Below are 21844 nucleotides of genomic sequence, written 5' to 3' on the forward strand. Positions count from 1 at the left end.
GGTTTGCTGAATGCGTTTGATGATAGAGTGGCTGGGCAGATATAGGGTGTTTTGGTCGAGGTGATGTGCGAAGTGAAAGACTTATGAAGAATGGTTTGGTGAAGAGAGAAGTAGTGAAAACTTTGCGGAAGATGAAATCCGGCAAGGGGGCGGGTTTGGATGGCATTGCAGTAGAATTCATTAAAAAAAAAAAAAAAGTGACTTTGTTGTTGATTGGTTGATAAAGATATCCATGCATGTATGGACCATGGTGAAGTGCCTGAGGATTGGCGGAATGCATACATAGTGCTATTGTACAAAGGAAGAGGGGATAAAGGTGAGTGTTCAAACTACAGAGGCATAAGTTCATTGAGCATCCCTGGGAAATTATATGGGGAATACAGCGTGGTTTCCAAAGTGGTAGATGATGTGTGGATCAGGTGTTTGTTTTGAGGAATGTGTGTGAGAAATACTTAGCAAAACAAATGGATCTGTATGCAGCATTTATGGATCTGGAGAAGGCATATGATAGGATTCACAGAGATGCTTTGTGGAAGGTTTTAAGAGTATATGGAGTGGGAGGTAAGTTGCTAGAAGCAGTGAGAAGTTTTCACAAAGGATGTAATGCATGTGTACGAGCAGGAAGAGAGAAGAGTGATTGGTTCTCAGTGAATGTCGGTCTGCGGCAGGGGTGTGTGATGTCCCCATGATTGGTTAATTCGATTATGGATGGGGTGGTTAAGGAGGTAAATGCAAGGGTTTTGGAGAGAGGAAAGAATATACAGTCTGCTGTGGATGAGAGGGCCTGGGAAGTGAGTCAATGTTGTTCGCCGATGATACAGTTCTAGTGGCTGATTCGTGTGAGAAACTGCAGAGAAGTGACCGAGTTTGGAAAAGTGTGTGAAAGACGAAAACTGAGAGTAAATGTGAATAAGAGCAAGGTTATCAGCTTCAGTAGGGTTGAGGGACAAGTTAATTGGAATGTAAGTTTGAATGGAGAAAAAGTGGAGGAAGTGAAGTGGAACCATGGAAGCAGAAATGAGTCACAAGGTGGGATAGGCGGCAAAGGTTCTGGGAGCGATGAAGAATGTGTGGAAGGAGAGGAAATTACCTCGGAGAGCAAAAATGGGTAAGTTTGAAGAATATAGTAGTCCCAACAATGTTATATGGTTGCGAGGCGTGGGTATATATATATATATATATATATATATATATATATATATATATATATATATATATATATTATAATATTTTATTTTTTTATTTTATTATTTCTTTATTTATCGCTGGGGATAGGGGAGAAAGAATACTTCCCACGCATTCCTCACGTGTCGTAGAAGGCGACTAAAGGGGACGGGAGCGGGGGGCCAGAAACTCTCCCCTCCTTGTATTGTACTTTCTAAAAGGGGAAACAGAAGAAGGAGTCACGCGAGGAGTGCTCATCCTCCTCGAAGGCTCAGATTGGGGTGTCTAAATGTGTGTGGATGTAACCAAGATGAGAAAAAAGGAGAGATAGGTAGTATGTTTGAGGAAAGGAACCTGGATGTTTTGGCTCTGAGTGAAACGAAGCTCAAGGGTAAAGGGGAAGAGTGGTTTGGGAATGTCTTGGGAGTAAAATCAGAGGTTTGTGAGAGGACAAAAGCAAGGGAAGGAGTAGCACTACTCCTGAAACAGGAGTTGTGGGAGTATGTGATAGAGTGTAAGAAAGTAAATTCTAGACTGATATGGCTAAAACTGAAAGTTCATTTAGAGAGATGGGTGATTATTGGTGCATATGCACCTGGGCATGAGAAGAAAGGTCATGAGAGGCAAGTGTTTTGGGAGCAGCTGAATGAATGTGTTAGTGTTTTGATGCACAAGACCGGGTTATAGTGATGGGTGATTTAAATGCAAAGGTGAGTAATGTGGCAGTTGAGGGAATAATTGGTATACATGGAGTGTTCAGTGTTGTAAATGAAAATGGTGAAGAGCTTGTAGATTTATGAGCTGAAAAAGGACTGGTGATTGGGAATACTTGGTTCAAAAAGCGAGATATACATAAGTATACGTATGTAAGTAGGAGAGATGGCCAGAGAGCGTTATTGGATTACGTGTTAATTGATAGACTCACGAAAGAGAGACTTTTGGATGTTAATGTGCTGAGAGGTGAAACTGGAGGGATGTCTGATCATTATCTTGTGGAGGCGAAGGTGAAGATTTGTGGGGGTTTTCAGAAAAGAAGAGAGAATGTTGGGGTGAAGAGAGTGGTGAGAGTAAGTGAGCTTGGGAAGGAGACTTGTGTGAGGAAGTACCAGGAGAGACTGAGTACAGAATGGAAGAAGTTGAGAACAAAGGAGGAAGGGGAGTGGGGGAGGAATGGGATGTATTTAGGGAATCAGTGATGGATTGTGCAAAAGATGCTCGTGGCATGAGAAGAGTGGGAGGTGGGTTGATTAGAAAGGGTAGTGAGTGGTGGGATGAAGAAGTAAGATTATTAGTGAAAGAGAAGAGAGAGGCATTTGGACGATTTTTGCAGGGAAAAAATGCAAATGAGTGGGAGAGGTATAAAAGAAAGAGGCAGGAGGTCAAGAGAAAGGTGCAAGAGGTGAAAAAGAGGGCAAATAAGAGTTGAGGTGAGAGAGTATCATTAAATTTTAGGGAGAATAAAAAGATGTTTTGGAAGGAGGTAAATAAAGTGCGTAAGACAAGGGAGCAAAGGGGAACTTCAGTGAAGGGGGCTAATGGGGAGGTGGTAACAAGTAGTGGTGATGTGAGAAGGAGATGGAGTGAGTATTTTGAAGGTTTGTTGAATTTGTTTGATGATAGAGTGGCAGATATAGGGTGTTTTGGTCGAGGTGGTGTGCAAAGTGAGAGGGATAGGGAAAATGATTTGGTAAACAGAGAAGAGGTAGTGAAAGCTTTACGGAAGATGAAAGCCGGCAAGGCAGCAGGCTTGGATGGTATTGCAGTGGAATTTATTAAAAAAGGGGGTAACTGTATTGTTGACTGGTTGGTAAGGTTATTTAATGTATGCATGATTCATGGTGAGGTGCCTGAGGATTGGCGGAATGCTTACATAGTGCCATTGTACAAAGGCAAAGGGGATAAGAGTGAGTGCTCAAATTACAGAGGTATAAGTTTGTTGAGTATTCCTGGTAAATTATATGGGAGGGTATTGATTGAGAGGGTGAAGGCATGTACAGAGCATCAGATTGGGGAAGAGCAGTGTGGTTTCAGAAGTGGTAGAGGATGTGTGGATCAGGTGTTTGCTTTGAAGAATGTATGTGAGAAATACTTAGAAAAACAAATGGATTTGTATGTAGCATTTATGGATCTGGAGAAGGCATATGATAGAGTTGATATAGATGCTCTGTGGAAGGTACTAAGAATATATGATGTAGGAGGCAAGTTGTTAGAAGCAGTGAAAAGTTTTTATCGAGGATGTAAGGCATGTGTACGTGTAGGAAGAGAGGAAAGTGATTGGTTCTCAGTGAATGTAGGTTTGCGGCAGGGGTGTGTGATGTCTCCATGGTTGTTTAATTTGTTTATGGATGGGGTTGTTAGGGAGGTGAATGAAATAGTTTTGGAAAGAGGGGCAAGTATGAAGTCTGTTGTGGATGAGAGAGCTTGGGAAGTGAGTCAGTTGTTGTTCGCTGATGATACAGCGCTGGTGGCTGATTCATGTAAGAAACTGCAGAAGTGGTGACTGAGTTTGGGAAAGTCTATGAAAGAAGAAAGTTAAGGGTAAATGTGAATAAGAGCAAGGTTATTAGGTACAGTAGGGTTGAGGGTGAAGTCAATTGGGAGGTAAGTTTGAATGGAGAAAAACTGGAGGAAGTAAATTGTTTTATATATCTGGGAGTGGATCTGGCAGCGGATGGAACCATGGAAGCGGAAGTGAATCATAGGGTGGGGGAAGGGGGCGAAAATTCTGGGAGCCTTGAAGAATGCTTGGAAGTCAAGAACATTATCTCGGAGAGCAAAAATGGGTATGTTTGAAGGAATAGTGGTTCCAACAATATTGTACTGTTGCGATGCGTGGGCTATGGATAGAGTTGTGCGCAGGAGGGTGGATGTGCTGCGCACCCTATGATTCACTTCCGTTTCCATGCTTCCATCCGCTGCCAGATCCACTCCCAGATATCTAAAACAATTTACTTCCTCCAGTTTTTCTCCATTCAAACTTACCTCCCAATTGACTTGACCCTCAACCCTACTGTACCTAATAACCTTGCTCTTATTCACATTTACTCTCAACTTTCTTCTTTCACACACTTTACCAAACTCAGTCACCAGCTTCTGCAGTTTCTCACATGAATCAGCCAGCAGCGCTGTATCATCGGCGAACAACAACTGACTCACTTCCCAAGCTCTCTCATCCCAAACAGACTGCATACTTGCCCCTCTTTCCAAAACTCTTGCATTCACCTCCCTAACAACCATATACATAAACAAATTAAACATCCATGGAGACATCACACACCCCTGCCGCAAACCTACATTCACTGAGAACCAATCACTTTCCTCTCTTCCTACACGTACACATGCCTCACATCCTCGATAAAAACTTTTCACTGCTTCTAACAACTTGCCTCCCACACGATATATTCTTAGTACCTTCCACAAAGCATCTCTATCAACTCTATCATATGCCTTCTCCAGATCCATAAATGCTACATACAAGTCCATATGCTTTTCTAAGTATTTCTCACATACATTCTTCAAAGCAAACACCTGATCCACACATCCTCTACAACTTCTGAAACCACAATGATCTTCCCCAATCTGATGCTCTGTACATGCCTTCACCCTCTCAATCAATACCCTCACATATGATTTACCAGGAATACTCAACAAACTTATACCTCAGTAACTTGAGCACTCACTCTTATCCCCTTTGCCTTTATACAATGGCACTATGCACGCATTCCGCCAACTCTCAGGCACCTCACCATGAGTCATACATACATTAAATAACCTGACCAACCAGTCAACAATACACTCACCCCCTTTTTTAACAAATTCCACTGCAATACCATCCAAACCTGCTGCCTTGCCGGCTTTCATCTTCCGCAAAGCTTTTACTACCTCTTCTCTGTTTACCAAATCATTTTCCCTATCCCTCTCACTTTGCACACCACCTCGACCAAAACACCCTATATCTGCCACTCTATCATCAAACAAATTCAACATACCTTCAAAATACTCACTCCATCTCCTTCTCACATCACCACTACTTGTTATCACCTCCCCATTAGCCCCCTTCACTGTAGTTCCCATTTGCTCCCTTGTCTTACGCACTTTATTTACATCCATCCAAAACATCTTTTTATTCTCCCTAAAATTTAATGATACTCTCTCACCCCAACTCTCATTTGCCCTCTTTTTCACCTCTTGCACCTTTCTCTTGACCTCCTGTCTCTTTCTTTTATACATATCCCACTCATTTGCATTTTTTCCCTGCAAAAATCATCCAAATGCCTCTCTCTTCTCTTTCACTAATAATCTTGCTTCTTCATCCCACCACTCACTACCCTTTCTAATCAACCCACCTCCCACGCTTCTCATGCCACAAGCATCTTTTGCGCAAGCCATCACTGATTCCCTAAATACATCCCATTCCTCCCCCACTCCCCTTACCTCCTTTGTTCTCACCTTTTTCCATTCTGTACTCAGTCTCTCCTGGTACTTCCTCACACAAGTCTCCTTCCCAAGCTCACTTACTCTCACCACCCTCTTCACCCCAACATTCACTCTTCTTTTCTGAAAACCCATACAAATCTTCACCTTCGCCTCCACAAGATAATGATCAGACATCCCTCCAGTTTCACCTCTCAGCACATTAACATCCAAAAGTCTCTCTTTCGCGCGCCTGTCAATTAACACGTAATCCAATAACGCTCTCTGGCCATCTCTCCTGCTTACATACGTATACTTATGTATATCTCGCTTTTTAAACCAGGCTCCACAAAACTTTCCATGGTTAACCCCAGACGCTTCATATGCTCTGGTTCAATCTACTGACAGCACGTTCATCCCGGTATACCACATCGCCTAATCCACTCTATTCCTTGCATGCCTTTCACCCTCCTGCATGTTCAGGCCCCGATCGCTCAAAATCTTTTTCACTCCATCCTTCCACCTCCAATTTGGTTTCCCACTGCCTCGTTCCCTCCACCTCTGACACATATATCCTCTTGGTCAATCTTTCCTCACTCATTCTCTCCATGTGACCAAACCATTTCAATACACCCTCTTCTGCTCTCTCAACCACACTCTTTTTATTACCACGCATCTCTCTTGCCCTTTCATTACTTACTCGATCAAACCACCTCACACCACATATTGTCTTCAAACATCTCATTTCCAACACATCCACCCTCCTCCGCGCAACCCTATTTATAGCACATGCCTCGCAACCATATAACAATGTTGGAACCACTATTCCTTCAAACATACCCATTTTTGCTTTCCGAGATAACGTTCTCGCCTTCCACACATTCTTCAACGCTCCCAGAGCCTTCGCCCCCCACCCCACCCTGTGTGACTAACTTCTGCTTTCATGGTTCCATCCGCTGCAAAATCCACTCCCAGATATCTAAAACACTTCCTCCAGTTTTTCTCTATTCAAACTTACCTCCAAATGAACTTGTCCCTCAACCCTAATGAACCTAATTAACTTGCTCTTATTCACATTCACTTTCAGCTCTCTTCTTTCACACACTTTACAAAACTCAGTCACCAGCTTCTGCAGTTTCTCACCCGAATCAACCACCAGCGATGTATCATCAGCCAACAACAACTGACTCACTTCCCAAGCTCTCTCAACCACAACAGACTGCATACTTGCCCTTCTCTCCAAAACTCTTGCATTCACCTCCCTAACAACCCCATCCATAAACAAATTACACAACCATGGAAACATCACGCACCCCTGCCACAAACCGACATTCACTGGGAACCAATCACTTTCCTCTCTTCCTACTCGTGCACATGCCTTACATCCTTGATAAGTGTTTTTCACTGCTTCTAGCAACTTACCTCCTACACCATATACTCTTAATACCCTCCACAGATCATCTATATCAACTCTATCATATGTCCTCTTCAGATCCATAAATGCTACATACAAATCACTCTGTTTTTCAATGTTTTTCAATTTGTCACATACATTCTTGAAATCAAGCACCTGATCCACACATCAACTACCACTTCTGAAACCACACTGCTCTTCCCCAATATGATGCTCTGTACATGCCTTCACCCTCTCAATCAATACCCTCCATATAATTTACCAGGAATACTCAACAAACTTATATCTCTGTAAGTTGAACACTCACCTTTATCCCCTTTGTCTTTGTACAATGGCACTATGCAGGCATTCCGCCAATTCTCAGGCTCTTCACAATGAACCATACATACAGTGAATATCCTTACCAACCAGTCAACAATACAGTCACCCCCTTTTTAATAAATGCCACAGCAATACCCTTCAAAGCCGCCGCCTTGCCGGCTTTCATCTTTTGCAAAGCTTTCACTATCTCTTCTCACGCACACCACCTCGACCACAACACCCTATATCTGCCACTCTATCATCAAACATATTCACCAAACCTTTAAAATACTCACTCCGTCACCTCACATCACCACACCTTGTTATTACCTTCCCATTAGCACCCTTCCCCGATGTTCCCATTCGTTCTCTTGTCTTACGCACTTTATTTACCTCCTTCCAAAACATCTATATATATATATATATATATATATATATATATATATATATATATATATATATATATATATATATATATATATCAACAGAAGTATTGAAAACACCATCATGAACCTTGACCTTTTGACCCCAGAAATACACCACGTCAACACAGTGGCGTCAGATCTTGTTTCATGATTTTTTTTCTTTTTCATCTTCTTTACTGAAGTTATTGACTGAGTAATGGAAATGATCAGGAAGGCGGCAGGCCACAGACAACTTCCTCCTTCCGCACGAGGTCAAAGAGAAACGACAAAACTTGATCAGACAATGACCCTAAAGTTGATTAAAAAACTTATTTTCTTTTAATGCCATTCAAAGAAAAAAAAAAAACGGTCACAGTTATTCATTTATTACAATGGCCACGCACACACACACACACACACACTTCGTGCCATCATGAGGCGACCTAGTGACGAAGGTGCGTCGTAAAATGTAATCTAGGTCGTGAGAGGACTGCTGGAGGTGCTACGGGGGACGTAAGAACCTGCTGCTAGCTCTCCAGGATGTAATGGAATTGTTTCAGTGTAATGGAGGCGGGAGGCTGGGGTAGACTAAATAAACAAACTGTGCATGATGGTAGTTTACAAAGGTTTACATGTTGATGGTAGTTATTAATGGGCCCCACGAGCGTAGAACTCCCTCCTTTACTGTGTAATCATGTAAACAAAAATGTGCGAGAACACAACCACCAGTACAACCTCGCTCCGCTGGTTGTAACGTCACGTCGGGACTATGGCAGCCAACAGGACGGGAGGAGTTGCCAGTTAGTCTCAGATTCGGAAAGATTTGAAATTTAGTTGTCTCTCATGACACTGGGCCAGGGATAACTGGCTTCATGACGAAGCTATTACGGCAGGGACGAACTATCATACCTCGGACGAAGTGCAGAGCCGTATATACGTGGTGTCCATCCTGAGATGTTTGCAGACTCGGCAAATGATATCAGTAATGAGAGCGGGGTTAACATGGCTGACCGTTTGGCCGACTCGAAATGGTACGGTCTTCTGTAAGTCAATAGATGACTCATCAAACTTGTACCAGATTTACGCTTAAATAATTCACAAGTACAATAATAAGAAAAAAATTAGTTATCGTCCCGTGTTTCTCAGTCCGAGCAACCAATTCTAAACACCGAGACGGCGGCGCAGAGGTGGTACATCGTACAATAGACAAGAAAAACGTACCCTGGCCACACGGCTGGAATCGCAAACGTATCTTGTAGTTATCATACAAGTTTTCAGTTATTACGTATAAAGTTTATTTATTAACAAGGAACTTACTGTGTACTGAAATATGATTCTATATCATACTGGGCGGTGAACAATAATAGTTAACGATGTTCAGTACTGAAGATGACCATTACCGTGAACATGAAGAATAACAATGTGACACCAAGGGTCAGCTGTGGCTACGTGCTGGCAGAGCTACGATAACGAACAATGAAACAACAGGGTGGACTACGTAACCCAGACTTCGCTACAAACTTCATCCAAGACAAATATACGATTGATAAGTACTCCTCTAACCCTGATAACCATCATGGCCTCACTGATACTAACTTTCTTACAAGAATGAAAACAATGAAAACCATTGCAAGTAGCGAGAGATGACACACTTGGGCCAGGTATGGAACCCTTCTCTCGTGAGAGCGTTGATATGCAAAGAAATGATGACTGAGTCCTTCACTTATTTTTCATCTTTGCTACTGTCTCCCGCGTTAGCGAGGTAGCGCAAGGAGACGGACGAAAGAATGGCCCAACCCACCCACATACACATGTATATACATACAGGTCCACACACGCAAATATACATACCTATACATCTCAACGTATACATATATATACACACACAGACATATACATATATACTCATGTACATAATTCATACTGCCTGCCTTTATTCATTCCCATCGCCACCTCGCCACACATGAAATAACAACCCCCTCCCCCCTCATGTGTAAGAAGTAGCGCTAGGAAAAGACAACAAAGGCCCCATTTGTTCAGTCTCTAGCTGTCATGTAATAATGCACCGAAACCACAGTTCCCTTTCCACATCCAGGCCCCACAAAACTATCCATGGTTTACCCCAGACGCTTCATATGCACTGGTTCAATCCATTCACAGCACGTCCACCCCGGTATACCACATCGTTCCAAATCACTCTATTCCTTGCACGCCTTTCACCCTCCTGCATGTTCAGGCCCCCATCACTCGGAATCTTTTTCACTCCATCTTTCTACCTCCAATTTGGTCTCCCACTTCTCGTTCCCTCCACCTCTGACACATATATCCTCTTGGTCAATCTTTCCTCACTCATTCTCTCCATGCGACAAAACCATTTCAAAACACCCTCTTCTGCTCTCTCAACCACGCTCTTTTTATTTCCACACATCTCTCTTACCCTATTATTACTTACTCGATCAAACCACCTCACACCACATATTGTCCTCAAACATCTCATTTCCAACACATCCACCCTCCTCCGCACAATTCCATCTATAGACCACGCCTCGCAACCATATAACATTGTTGAAACCACTATTCCTTCAAACATACCCATTTTTGCTTTCCGAGATAATGTTCTCGACTTCCACACGTTCTTCAACGCTCCCAGAACTTTCGCCTCCTTCCCCACCCTATGATTCACTTCCGCTTCCATGGTTACATCCGCTGCCAATTCCACTCCCAGATATCTAAAACACTTCACTTCCTCCAGTTTTTCTCCATTCAAACTTTCCTCCCAACTGACTTGTCCCTCAACCCTACTGTACCTAATAACCTTGCTCCTATTCACATTTACTCTCAGCTTTCTTCTTTCACACACTTTACCAAACACAGTGACCAGCTTCTGCAGTTTCTCACACGAATCAGCCACCAGCGGTGTATCATAAGCGAACAACAACTGACTCAGTTTCCAAGCTCTCTCTTCCACAACAGACTGCATACTTGCCCCTCTTTCCAAAACTCTTGCATTCGCTTCCCTAACAACCCCATACATAAACAAATTAAACAACCATGGAGATATCACACACCTCTGCCGCAAACCAACATTCACTGAGAACCAATCACTTTCCTCTCTTCCTACACGTACACATACCTTACATCCTCTATAAAAAAACATTTCACTGCTTCTAACAACTTACCTCCCACACCATATATTCTTAATACCTTCCACAGAGCATCGCTATCAACTCTATCATATGCCTTCTCCAGATCCATAAATGCTACATCCAAATCCATTTGCTTTTCTAAGCATTTCTCACATACATTCTTCAAAGCAAACACCAGATCCACACATCCTCTACCACTTCTGAAACCACACTGCTCTTCCCCAATCTGATGATCTGTACATGCCTTCACCCTCTCAATCAATACCCTCCCATATAATTTACCAGGAATACTCAGCAAACTTATACTTCTGTAATTTGAGCACTCACTTTTATCCCCTTTGCCTTTTTACAATGGCACTATGCAAGCATTCCGCCAATCCTCAGGCACCTCACCTTGAGTCATACATACATTAAATTACCTTACCAACCGGTCAACAGTACAGTCACCCCCTTTTTTAATAAATTCCACTGCAATACCATCCAAACCCACTGCCTTGCCGGCTTTCATCTTCCGCAAAGCTTTTACTACCTCTTCTCTGTTTACCAAATCATTCTCCCTAACCCTCTCACTTCGCACACCACCTCGACCAAAACACCCTATATCTGCCACTCTATCATCAAACACATTCAACAAACCTTCAAAATACTCACTCCATCTCCTCACATCACCACTACTTGTTATCACCTCCCCATTAGTCCCCTTCACTGAAGTTCCCATTTGCTCCCTTGTCTTACCCACTTTATTTACCTTCTTTTAAAACATCTTTTTATCCTCCCTAAAATTTAATGATACTCTCTCACCCCAACTCTCATTTGCCCTCTTTTTCACCTCTTGCACCTTTCTCTTGACCTCCTGCCTCTTTCTTTTATACATCTCTCAGACATTTGCATTATTTCCCTGCAAAAATCGTCCAAATGCCTCTCTCTTCTCTTTCACTAATAATCTAACTTCTTCATCGCACCACCCACTACCCTTTCTAATCAACCCACCTCCCACGCTTCTCATGCCACAAGCATCTTTTGCGTAAGCCATCACTGCTTCCCTAAATACATCCCATTGCTCCCCCACTCCCCTTACGTCCTTTGTTCTCACCCTTTTCCATTCTGTACTCAGTCTCTCCTGGTACTTCCTCATACAAGTCTCCTTCCCAAGCTCATTTACTCTCACCACTCTCTTCATCCCAACATTCTATCTTCTTTTCTGAAAACCTCTACAAATCTTCACCTTCGCCTCCACAAGATAATGATCAGACATCCCTCCAGTTGCCCCTCTCAGCACATTAACATCCAAAAGTCTCTCTTTTGCGCGCCTATCAATTAACACGTAATCTAATAACGCTCTCTGGCCATATCTCCTACTTTCATACGTATACTTATGTATATCTCTGTTTGTAAACCAGGTATTCCCATTAACCAGTCCTTTTTCAACACATAAATCTACAAGCTCTTCATCATTTCCATTTACAACACTGAACACCCCATGTATACCAATTATTCCCTCAACTGCCACATTACTCACCTTTGCATTGAAATCACCCATAACTATAACCTGGTCTCGTGCATGAAAACTACTAACACACTCACTCAGCTACTCCCAAAACACTTGCCTCTCATGATCTTTCTTCTCATGCCCAGGTGCATATACACCAATAATCACCCATCTCTCACCATCAACTTTCAGTTTTACCCATATCAATCAAGAGTTTACTTTCTTACACTCTATCACATACTCCCATCACTCTTGTATCAGGTAGTGCTACTCCTTTCTTGCTCTTGTCCTCTCACTAACCCCTGACTTTACTCCCAAGACATTCCCAAACCACTCTTCCCCTTTACCCTTGAGCTTCGTTTCACTCAGAGCCAAAACATCCAGGTTCCTTTCCTCAAACATACTACCTATCTCTCCTTTTTTCACGTCTTGGTTACATCCACACACATTTAGACACCCCAATCTGAGTCTACGAGGAGGATGAGCACTCCCCGCGTGACTCCTTCTGTTTCCCCTTTTAGAAAGTTAACACACAAGGACGGGAAGGTTTCCAGCCCCCCGCTCGCGTCCCTTTTAGTCGCCTTCTACGACACGTGAGGAATGCGTGGGAAGTATTCTTTCTCCCCTATCCCCAGGGATATATATATATATATATATATATATATATATATATATATATATATATATATATATATATATATATATATATATATACAGACATACATATATACACATGCACATAATTCATACTTACTGCCTCTATTCATTCCCGTCGTCACCCCGCCACACATGAAATAGCATCCTCCCTCTCCCCACGAGGTATCGCTAGAAAAAGGAAAAAAGGCCACATACGTTCACACTCAGTCTCTAGTTGTCATGTGTAATACAACGAAACCACAGCTCCCTTTCTACATCCAGGCCCCACAAATCTTTCCATGGTTTACCCCAGACGCTTCACATGCCCTGGTTCAATCCATTGACAGCACGTCCACCCCGGTATACCACATCCTTCCAATTCACTCTATTCCATGCGCGCCTTTCACCCTTCTGTATGTTCAGGCCCCGATCGCTAAACCTCTTTTTCACTCTATACTTCCACCTTCAATTTGGTCTCCCACTTTTCCTCGTTCCCTCCACCTCAAACACATATATCCGCTTTGTCAATCTTTTCTCACTCATTTTCTCCATGTGTCCAAACCATTTCAATACACCCTCTTCTGCTTTCTCAACCACACTCTTTTTATCACCACACATCTCTCTCACCCTTTCATAACTTACTTGATCAAACCACCTCACACCACATACTGTCCTCAAACATCTCATTTCCGACACATCCACCCTCCTCCGCAACACCATCTACCGCCCATGCCTCATAACCATATAATATTATTGGAACCGCTATTCCTTCAAACATACCCATTTTTGCTTTCCGAGATAACGTTCTCTGTTTCCACACATTCTTCAATGCCTCCAGAACCTTCGCCCCCTCCCCCACCCTGTGACTCACTTCCGCTTCCATGGTTCCTTCCGCTGCCAAATCCACTCCTAGATATCTCAAGCACTTCACTTCCTCCAGTTTTTCTCCATTCAAACCCACCTCCCAATTTACTTGTCCCTCAACCCTACTGAACCTAATAACCTTGCTCTTATTTACATTTACTCTCAGCTTTCTTCTTTTACACACTTTACCAAACTCAGTCAACAGCTTCTACAGTTTCTCACCCGAATCAGCCACCAGCACTGTATCATCAGCGAACAACAACTGACTCACTTCCCAAGCCCTCTCATCTACAACAGACTGCATATTTGTCCCTCTCTCCAAAACTCTTGCATTCACTTTTCTAACAACCCCATCCATAAACAAATGGAGACATCACGCATCCTTGCCGCAAACAATCACTTTCCTCTCTTCCTGCTCGTACACATGCCTTACATCCTCGATAAAAAACTTTTCATGCTTCTAGGAACTTACCTCGCACACCATATCCTCTTAATACCTTACACAGTATTTCTCACATACATTCTTCAAAGCAAACACCTGATCCACACATCCTCTACCACTTCTGAAACCACACTGCTCTTCCCCAATCTGATGCTCTTACAAATATTTCACCACTTCTCAAATATCTTAATCTTAATTTGTAAGTTATGATTTTAGCACGTTTGACTGCATGGATTTGTAGGCAAGTCAAATATAATTTATGAATAAAAGAATTAATTAATCCAAGAAATGATCAAGTCCACATGTGTAATAATAAAAGGAAATGCATTGCATAATTTTGAACTAGGAAGGAGAGATAGGCTTCACCAACTGCCGACAAAGGCAGCAGGTTATGGCACAGGCAGCTGGTGCCAACACAGGCAGCTGGTACCGACACAGGCGGCTAGTACTGACACAGGCAGCTGGTACTGACACAGGCAGATGGTATTGACACAAGCACCTGGTACTGACACAGGCAGCTGGTACTGACACAGGCAGATGGTATTGACACAAGCGCCTGGTACTGACACAGGCAGCTGGTATTTACAGAAGCAGCTGGTGTCAAAATGGACACAAGAACATAAATTAAAATAATGGCTAGTTTTCCTTTCTTCATCCGAGACGCCACTACTCAAGATTGTTAACCCAATTCGCCTTACTTCAAACAGGAACAGATCAGTGGGTTTTCTCTAGGCTGTGTGTGATGGTGGAAGATATCAGGGACTCACTGATTACTGTGGTAAAACTTAGAAGGTATCCAGATAATTCAAACGGAATAACCAGCAAATTGTCAAGTGTGATTAGGGAGGCGCAAACAATTTGAGTCGTGGTCTTGAAGTGAATTTCATATTACTTCCAAACGCACCTTTAGTATTGCTCTCAACCACACTAACTGGCATGTGAAGTATACTGCGCACATAAGTTAAAATATCATAGCTTTAAGACCACTTTTTATTTTTCTATTTAAGAAAAATTTTGGACTGACAGAGCTACACGCCACAACAAAACATTATTCTCATGCTTCGCGTGCTTGTACAAACACAAATAATGTCAGTGAAATCCCTCTATAGACCCCAGGCTAGACGTAACCACTGGCGTGCCACAGGGGTCGATACTAGGCCCAATTCTTTTCATAATATACATTAATGACCTAGAACTCGGTCTCATATCTCAGAGCTCCAAGTTTGCTGACGATACTAAACTAGGAAGTAGAGCTGTGAACAGGCGGGACTGCGAAATGATTCAAAGACATCTTAACTTAAAAGAAGAGTGGTCAGACAGATGGCAAATGAAGGTTAATGACAGCAAGTGTAAAGTTATGCACTTTGGAGACAAGAATATACGTTACGACCACAAACTGTTCGGAAACTCTTGAACTAAAGTAAATGAAGAAAAGGACCTTGAAGATGTCATTAACAACAATCTAAAATACACTAGACAGTGTCAAGCAACAAGTAAAAAAAAAAGGCTACCAAATGTTAGGTTTCATAACCAGGAACACATATCACAAGACACTAGAAACATTTCTCACATTTTATAATTCTCCAGTAAGATCACACCTTGAATATGCAGTCCAGTTTTGGCCCCCAAACTATAAATAAGACGAGGAGCAATTAGAGCAAGTACAAAGACACGACAAAATTGATCCCATCCCTTAGAAATCTGGCATACGAAGAGAGGCTAAAACGATCGGATCTCTTCTCCCTTAAAGTGTTCAAAATTCTGAACAAGTTCGATAAAGTAAATCACGAACATCTTTTCAACGTACAAGAGAATACGGTTACCAGGACAAATGGAATAAAACTCAAAAGTTAAAAGAATGTAGTTCGGACGTGGGTAAAAGCTTCTTTTCCTATAGATGTGTTAAGCATTGAAATAAGTTACCGTCAGAAGTTGTGGATGCTAAAACTACAAATATATACAAAACTCGCTTAGACAAATATTTCATAAACTCAGGTATATTTTGAGAAAACGCCAGAAATAAACGTATAAACGACAGCGGTAACGGGGACACTAGAAGGTTAATGTGCAGCAGCGGGGGAGTCGGTGATAGCTTCAAAAATAATAAAAAAAAAAAAACTGCAGGGCGGAATTACATTTTCTTTTCAAGTTACTTTTCTATTTTCTTTTTTTTACCAGGCAACCCAGTCGTAGGCCAATGAGGCCTCCTCTTGTCTGTCTTTCTCATGCACACTCAAGTCAACATCGGTTCGTTCGAGCCAGTCACTCACAGCCGCTATATTCGGACTAAGTGTACCGCTTAGGCAGGGTCGAACACTTCAATGACGTCATTCTCGTCACAATTATGACGTCACGATTCCACAAGATACTCGAGGGCTATTGGTATTCAGAAGTCATATTGTTTGTACGGGTAACACATTACTGTTCGTTGTGGGTAACGTATTACTCCATAAGTTTTTCGGGGTTATTGGTATTCAGATATCCTATTGTTTGTAAGGGTAACACATTACTGTTGGTCGTGGGTAACGCATTACTGTTTGCTGACGTATTGGCTGTTAGTTTCTGTATAATCAAACATCTGTGTCACGTTTGGTGAAAGACTATAGATCGGTTTAGGAGTTTAAAGGAGGGAAAGACGCGCTCCACCACCCGGGCACAGTGACATGTACCGTCATTGTTAACAGCTGCGGGACAACATTTTCTGTAAAACTTTACGACACGGGCGCCCGTTTTCTATGATTATAATCCGTGTTTTCCTCTAATAGAATCGGTGTTGTCACAGTGAAGAGTGATTCTAAAGTCTACCATTTTCTTTTTTCAATCTGAAATCCGATGTTTTGATATCATATAAATCGTGTGTGGTAGAGATATGTAAGGGAAAATATGGAGTTACATGATATAAATAATGTAAAATATCAATAATAAAAAAATCAAGTTAACCTACCCATTTTCACGCTTCCAATCTATTGTGGGGTTTATACTATTAATGAAATACCATCGTTATCATAACATGGCAAAAATAGAATCCAGATGTGTACAGAGAGAGCAAGGAATCTGGCCCTATGTGGGACTGATCTCATGGGCATTAACTCGATCCCTAAAATCTATGTACACATCTGAACTCGGATTCAAACGTAGCGACGAATGCCAACATTCAGCTGGATGCATAAACATAACAGGAAATTAGTTATTTCCAGAACGTACAGACAAGTCTTCTTGCTGTATTACAGCTTAACCCAGTCTGTATATCGATATACAAACTGAATAAAGTTCTGCAGAATCCATACAAGCATTGTTCGTTGTTTGGTGTTTTCACTCCACAATTTCCCTCAACTTCACAACCCTGCCCACTTCACGAGGACGTAAACTGATGGAGTTAAGAGGACATCAACCTGCAATCCCACACACTACATCAATATACTCTACACACTGCAGGGAATCCAACTCTAACTAACGTGGGCAAATTATGTCTTCTAGAAAACACGCGTCGGAATTGTAAAATCTTACAATGTCTTCAATGCCTCACACAAGAAATCGGCCGAGAAACTCATAAATCAAAATCATGCGCTCAAAACTGACCTCTTCGAAGATGTAGAATTAGAAGATAGTTTACTACACTGGCGTTGCAGATCGCACCAAGAATCAGTGGACACCAGACAGACAACTCCAGCTTGCAGAACCTCTCAAAGATACCTTTAGATCCTGTTGTGTGGTCAAAGCTTCACAGTCAAGAAGAATGAAACCTGTGTGTGTTGGCGTGGTCGAAGCTTCACAGTCAAGAAGAATGAAACCTGTGTGTGTTGGCGTGGTCGAAGCTTCACAGTCAAGAAGAATGAAACCTGTGTGTGTTGGCGTGGTTGAAGCTTCACAGTCAAGAAGAATGAAACCTGTGTGTGTTGGCGTGGTCGAAGCTTCACAGTCAAGAAGAATGAAACCTGTGTGTGTTGGCGTGGTCGAAGCTTCACTACATATGGAACGAATCATGAGTTGGTGTAATCGAAGCTTCATACTGGAATGGAAATCTATTGTTGTAAACCTAAACATACCTTTTAACAACCTAATATACAACTCATCAACAATATCGTATTATTGATAACCGTATTGAGTACTATGTGCTCAAAAGTGTTCAACAATATAGGGTAATTTGGTGCGAAAATGGGGCTGAGGGGAAACTAGGGCCACTCACAACTAATAAGAATATTCACAGTAGTTATTCATAAATGCATATAATTCATCACCAAGATGGTGAAAGGAAAAAAGAAATCACGTCCTGATAAATTCTTCCCCACATCAGCCCACACAACGGGGACGACCAACCACCCAATCCAGCCCGATTTCGCGCGCTTTTTTCCCATCACGTTAGCAGACGAATTTCCTCCAAACGGCAACACTAGACCGTGGATGGCGCGCACTGCTCGCCACGCCAGCTCACAGCAAGGGCCGAGATGAGGAGCCGTCTCGCGTCCGAACGATTTCTCCTGACATAAAATAATTTAGTGTTTCAGTCCGAGCATTGACAACGAGATTATTTTTCATAGCTTGACCTAACATAACAGGTTAACGTAAGAACACTTTGCAAATTACAGTAACACGAATCAAAAACAAATTCATAGTGGACGTATGACAGCCCACGTACAACGCACGTAAGCTCGAGTGCTTCAAACAAGGAGTGGAACGAGTTGACGATCTTGGAAACAAGAAGTTAATAACCATTTAGACACTTTATTCGCCTGGAGTCACGACGGAGTTCGAGCGAAATGCAACTCAGGGTTCAATCCGTGACTGGCTGAGGTGTAATGTGGGCACAGCAGATGTGACTTGGTCGAGGAACAAAATATTAGTTTTAAACTATGGAGGCCAGTGAGGGAGGGGAGCAAACCCCGCTGGCCACCACCAGCAGGAAGAAGGTATTTACCTTCGGATGTACGTTGTGCGGCGTCTCTCATCAACTAGCAGGAGATAGATAGGTAACTCGTCAATAAACGAGTGGTTGTAACGCGTTATCTAAAGTTATGTTAGACGGTTTATCTGCAAGGAAAATGTATCATTCATTTATTTTACTTTATTATACTTTGTCGCAGTCTCCCGCGTTAGCGAGGTAGCGCAAGGAAACAGACGAAAGAATGGCCCAACCCACCCACATACACATGTATATACATGCGTCCACACACACACACACGTACATACCTATACATTTCAACGTATACCTACATATACGTACACAGACATATGTGTATATATACATATATATATATATATATATATATATATATATATATATATATATATATATATATATATATATATACATATATATATATATATGAAGTCTGTTGGGGATGAGAGAGCTTGGGAAATGAGTCAGTTGTTGTTCGCTGATGATACAGCGCTGGTGGCTGATTCATGTGAGAAACTGCAGAAGCTGGTGACTGAGTTTGGTAAAGTGTGTGAAAGAAGAAAGTTAAGAGTAAATGTGAAAAAGAGCAAGGTAATTAGGTACAGTAGGTTTGAGGGTCAAGTCAATTGGGAGGTAAGTCTGAATGGAGAAAAACTGGAGGAAGTAAAGTGTTTTAGATATCTGGGAGTGGATCTGGCAGCGGATGGCACCATGGAAGCGGAAGTGGATCATAGGGTGGGTGAGGGGGCGAAAATCCTGGGAGCCTTGAATAATGTGTGGAAGTCGAGAACATTATCTCGGAAAGCAAAAATGGGTATGTTTGAAGGAATAGTGGTTCCAACAATGTTGTATGGTTGCGAGGCGTGGGCTATGGATAGAGTTGTGCGCAGGAGGATGGATGTGCTGGAAATGAGATGTTTGAGGACATTGTGTGGTGTGAGGTGGTTTGATCGAGTAAGTAACGTAAGGGTAAGAGAGATGTGTGGAAATAAAAAGAGCGTGGTTGAGAGAGCAGAAGAGGGTGTTTTGAAATGGTTTGGGCACATGGAGAGAATGAGTGAGGAAAGATTGACCAAGAGGATATATGTGTCGGAGGTGGAGGGAACGAGAAGTGGGAGACCAAATTGGAGGTGGAAAGATGGAGTGAAAAAGATATTGTGTGATCGGGGCCTGAACATGCAGGAGGGTGAAAGGAGGGCAAGGAATAGAGTGAATTGGATCGATGTGGTATACCGGGGTTGACGTGCTGTCAGTGGATTGAATCAGGGCATGTGAAGCGTCTGGGGTAACCATGGAAAGCTGTGTAGGTATGTATATTTGCGTGTGTGGACGTATGTATATACATGTGTATGGGGGTGGGTTGGGCCATTTCTTTCGTCTGTTTTCTTGCGCTACCTCGCAAACGCGGGAGACAGCGACAAAGCAAGGAAAAAAAAAAAAAATATATATATATATATATATATATATATATATATATATATATATACACACATGTACATAATTCATACTTGCTGCCTTTATTCATTCTCGTCGCCACCCCGCCACACATGGAATGACAACCCCCTCCCCCGCACGCGCGCGAGGTAGCGCTAGGAAATGCAATAAAGGCCACATTCGTTCCCTCTCAATCTGTAGCTGTCATGTGTAATGGAGCAAAACCACAGCTCCCTTTCCACATCCAAGCCCCACAAAACTTTCCATGGTATACCCCAGACGCTTCACATGCCCTGGTTCAATCCACTGACAGCACGTCGGCCACGGTATACCACATCGTTCCAATTCACTCTATTCCTTGCACGCCTTTCACCCTCCTGCATGTTCAGGACCCGATCACTCAAAATCTTTTTCACTCCATCCTTCCACTTCAAATTTGGTCTCCCACTTCTCCTCATTCCCTCCACCTCTGACACATATATCCTCTTGGGCAATCTTTCCTCATTCATTCTCTCCATGTGACCAAACCATTTCAATAAACCCTCTTCTGCTCTCTCAACCACACTCTTTTCATTACCACACATCTCTCGTACCCTTTCATTACTTAATCGATCAAACCACCTCACACCACATATTGTCCTCACACATCTCATTTCCAACACATCCACCCTCCTCCGCACAACCCTATCTATAGCCCACGCTTCGCAACCATATAATATTGTTGGAACCACTATTCCTTCAAACATACCCATTTTTGCTTTCCGATATAATGTTCTCGCCTTTCACACATTTCTCAACGCTTCCAGAACTTTCGCCCCCTCCCCCACATTGTGACTCATTTTCGCTTTCATGGCTACATCCGCTGCCAAATCCACTCCCAGAAAACTAAAACACTCACCAGTTTTTCTCAGTTCAAACTTACCTCACACTTGACTTATCCCTCAATCCTAATGCACCTAATAACCTTGCTCTTATACACATTTACTCTCACCTTTCTTCTTTCACACACTTTACCAAACTCAGTCACCAGCTTCTGCAGTTTCTCACACGAATGAGCCACCAGCAATGGTATCATCAGCGAACAACAACTGACTCACTTCCCAAGCCCTCTCATCCGCAACAGACTGTATACTTGCCCCTCTCTCCAAAACTCTTGCATTCAACTCCCTAACAACCCCATCCATAAAAAACTAAATAAGCATGGAGACATCACGCATCCCTGCCGCAAACCAACATTCACT

At 42.4% G+C, this 21844-nt stretch overlaps 1 long non-coding RNA gene across 2 annotated transcripts in view; it reads right to left on the bottom strand.

Moving 5' to 3' along the window:
* The window catches only part of LOC139749023 (uncharacterized), a 1138420-nt gene that overhangs the window by 203564 nt on the left and 913012 nt on the right, over nt 1-21844 (bottom strand). The gene's annotated exons all lie outside the window — the stretch shown is intronic.

The sequence above is a fragment of the Panulirus ornatus genome, chromosome 1 (assembly GCF_036320965.1).
Source record: "Panulirus ornatus isolate Po-2019 chromosome 1, ASM3632096v1, whole genome shotgun sequence".
Lineage (NCBI taxonomy): Eukaryota > Metazoa > Arthropoda > Malacostraca > Decapoda > Palinuridae > Panulirus > Panulirus ornatus.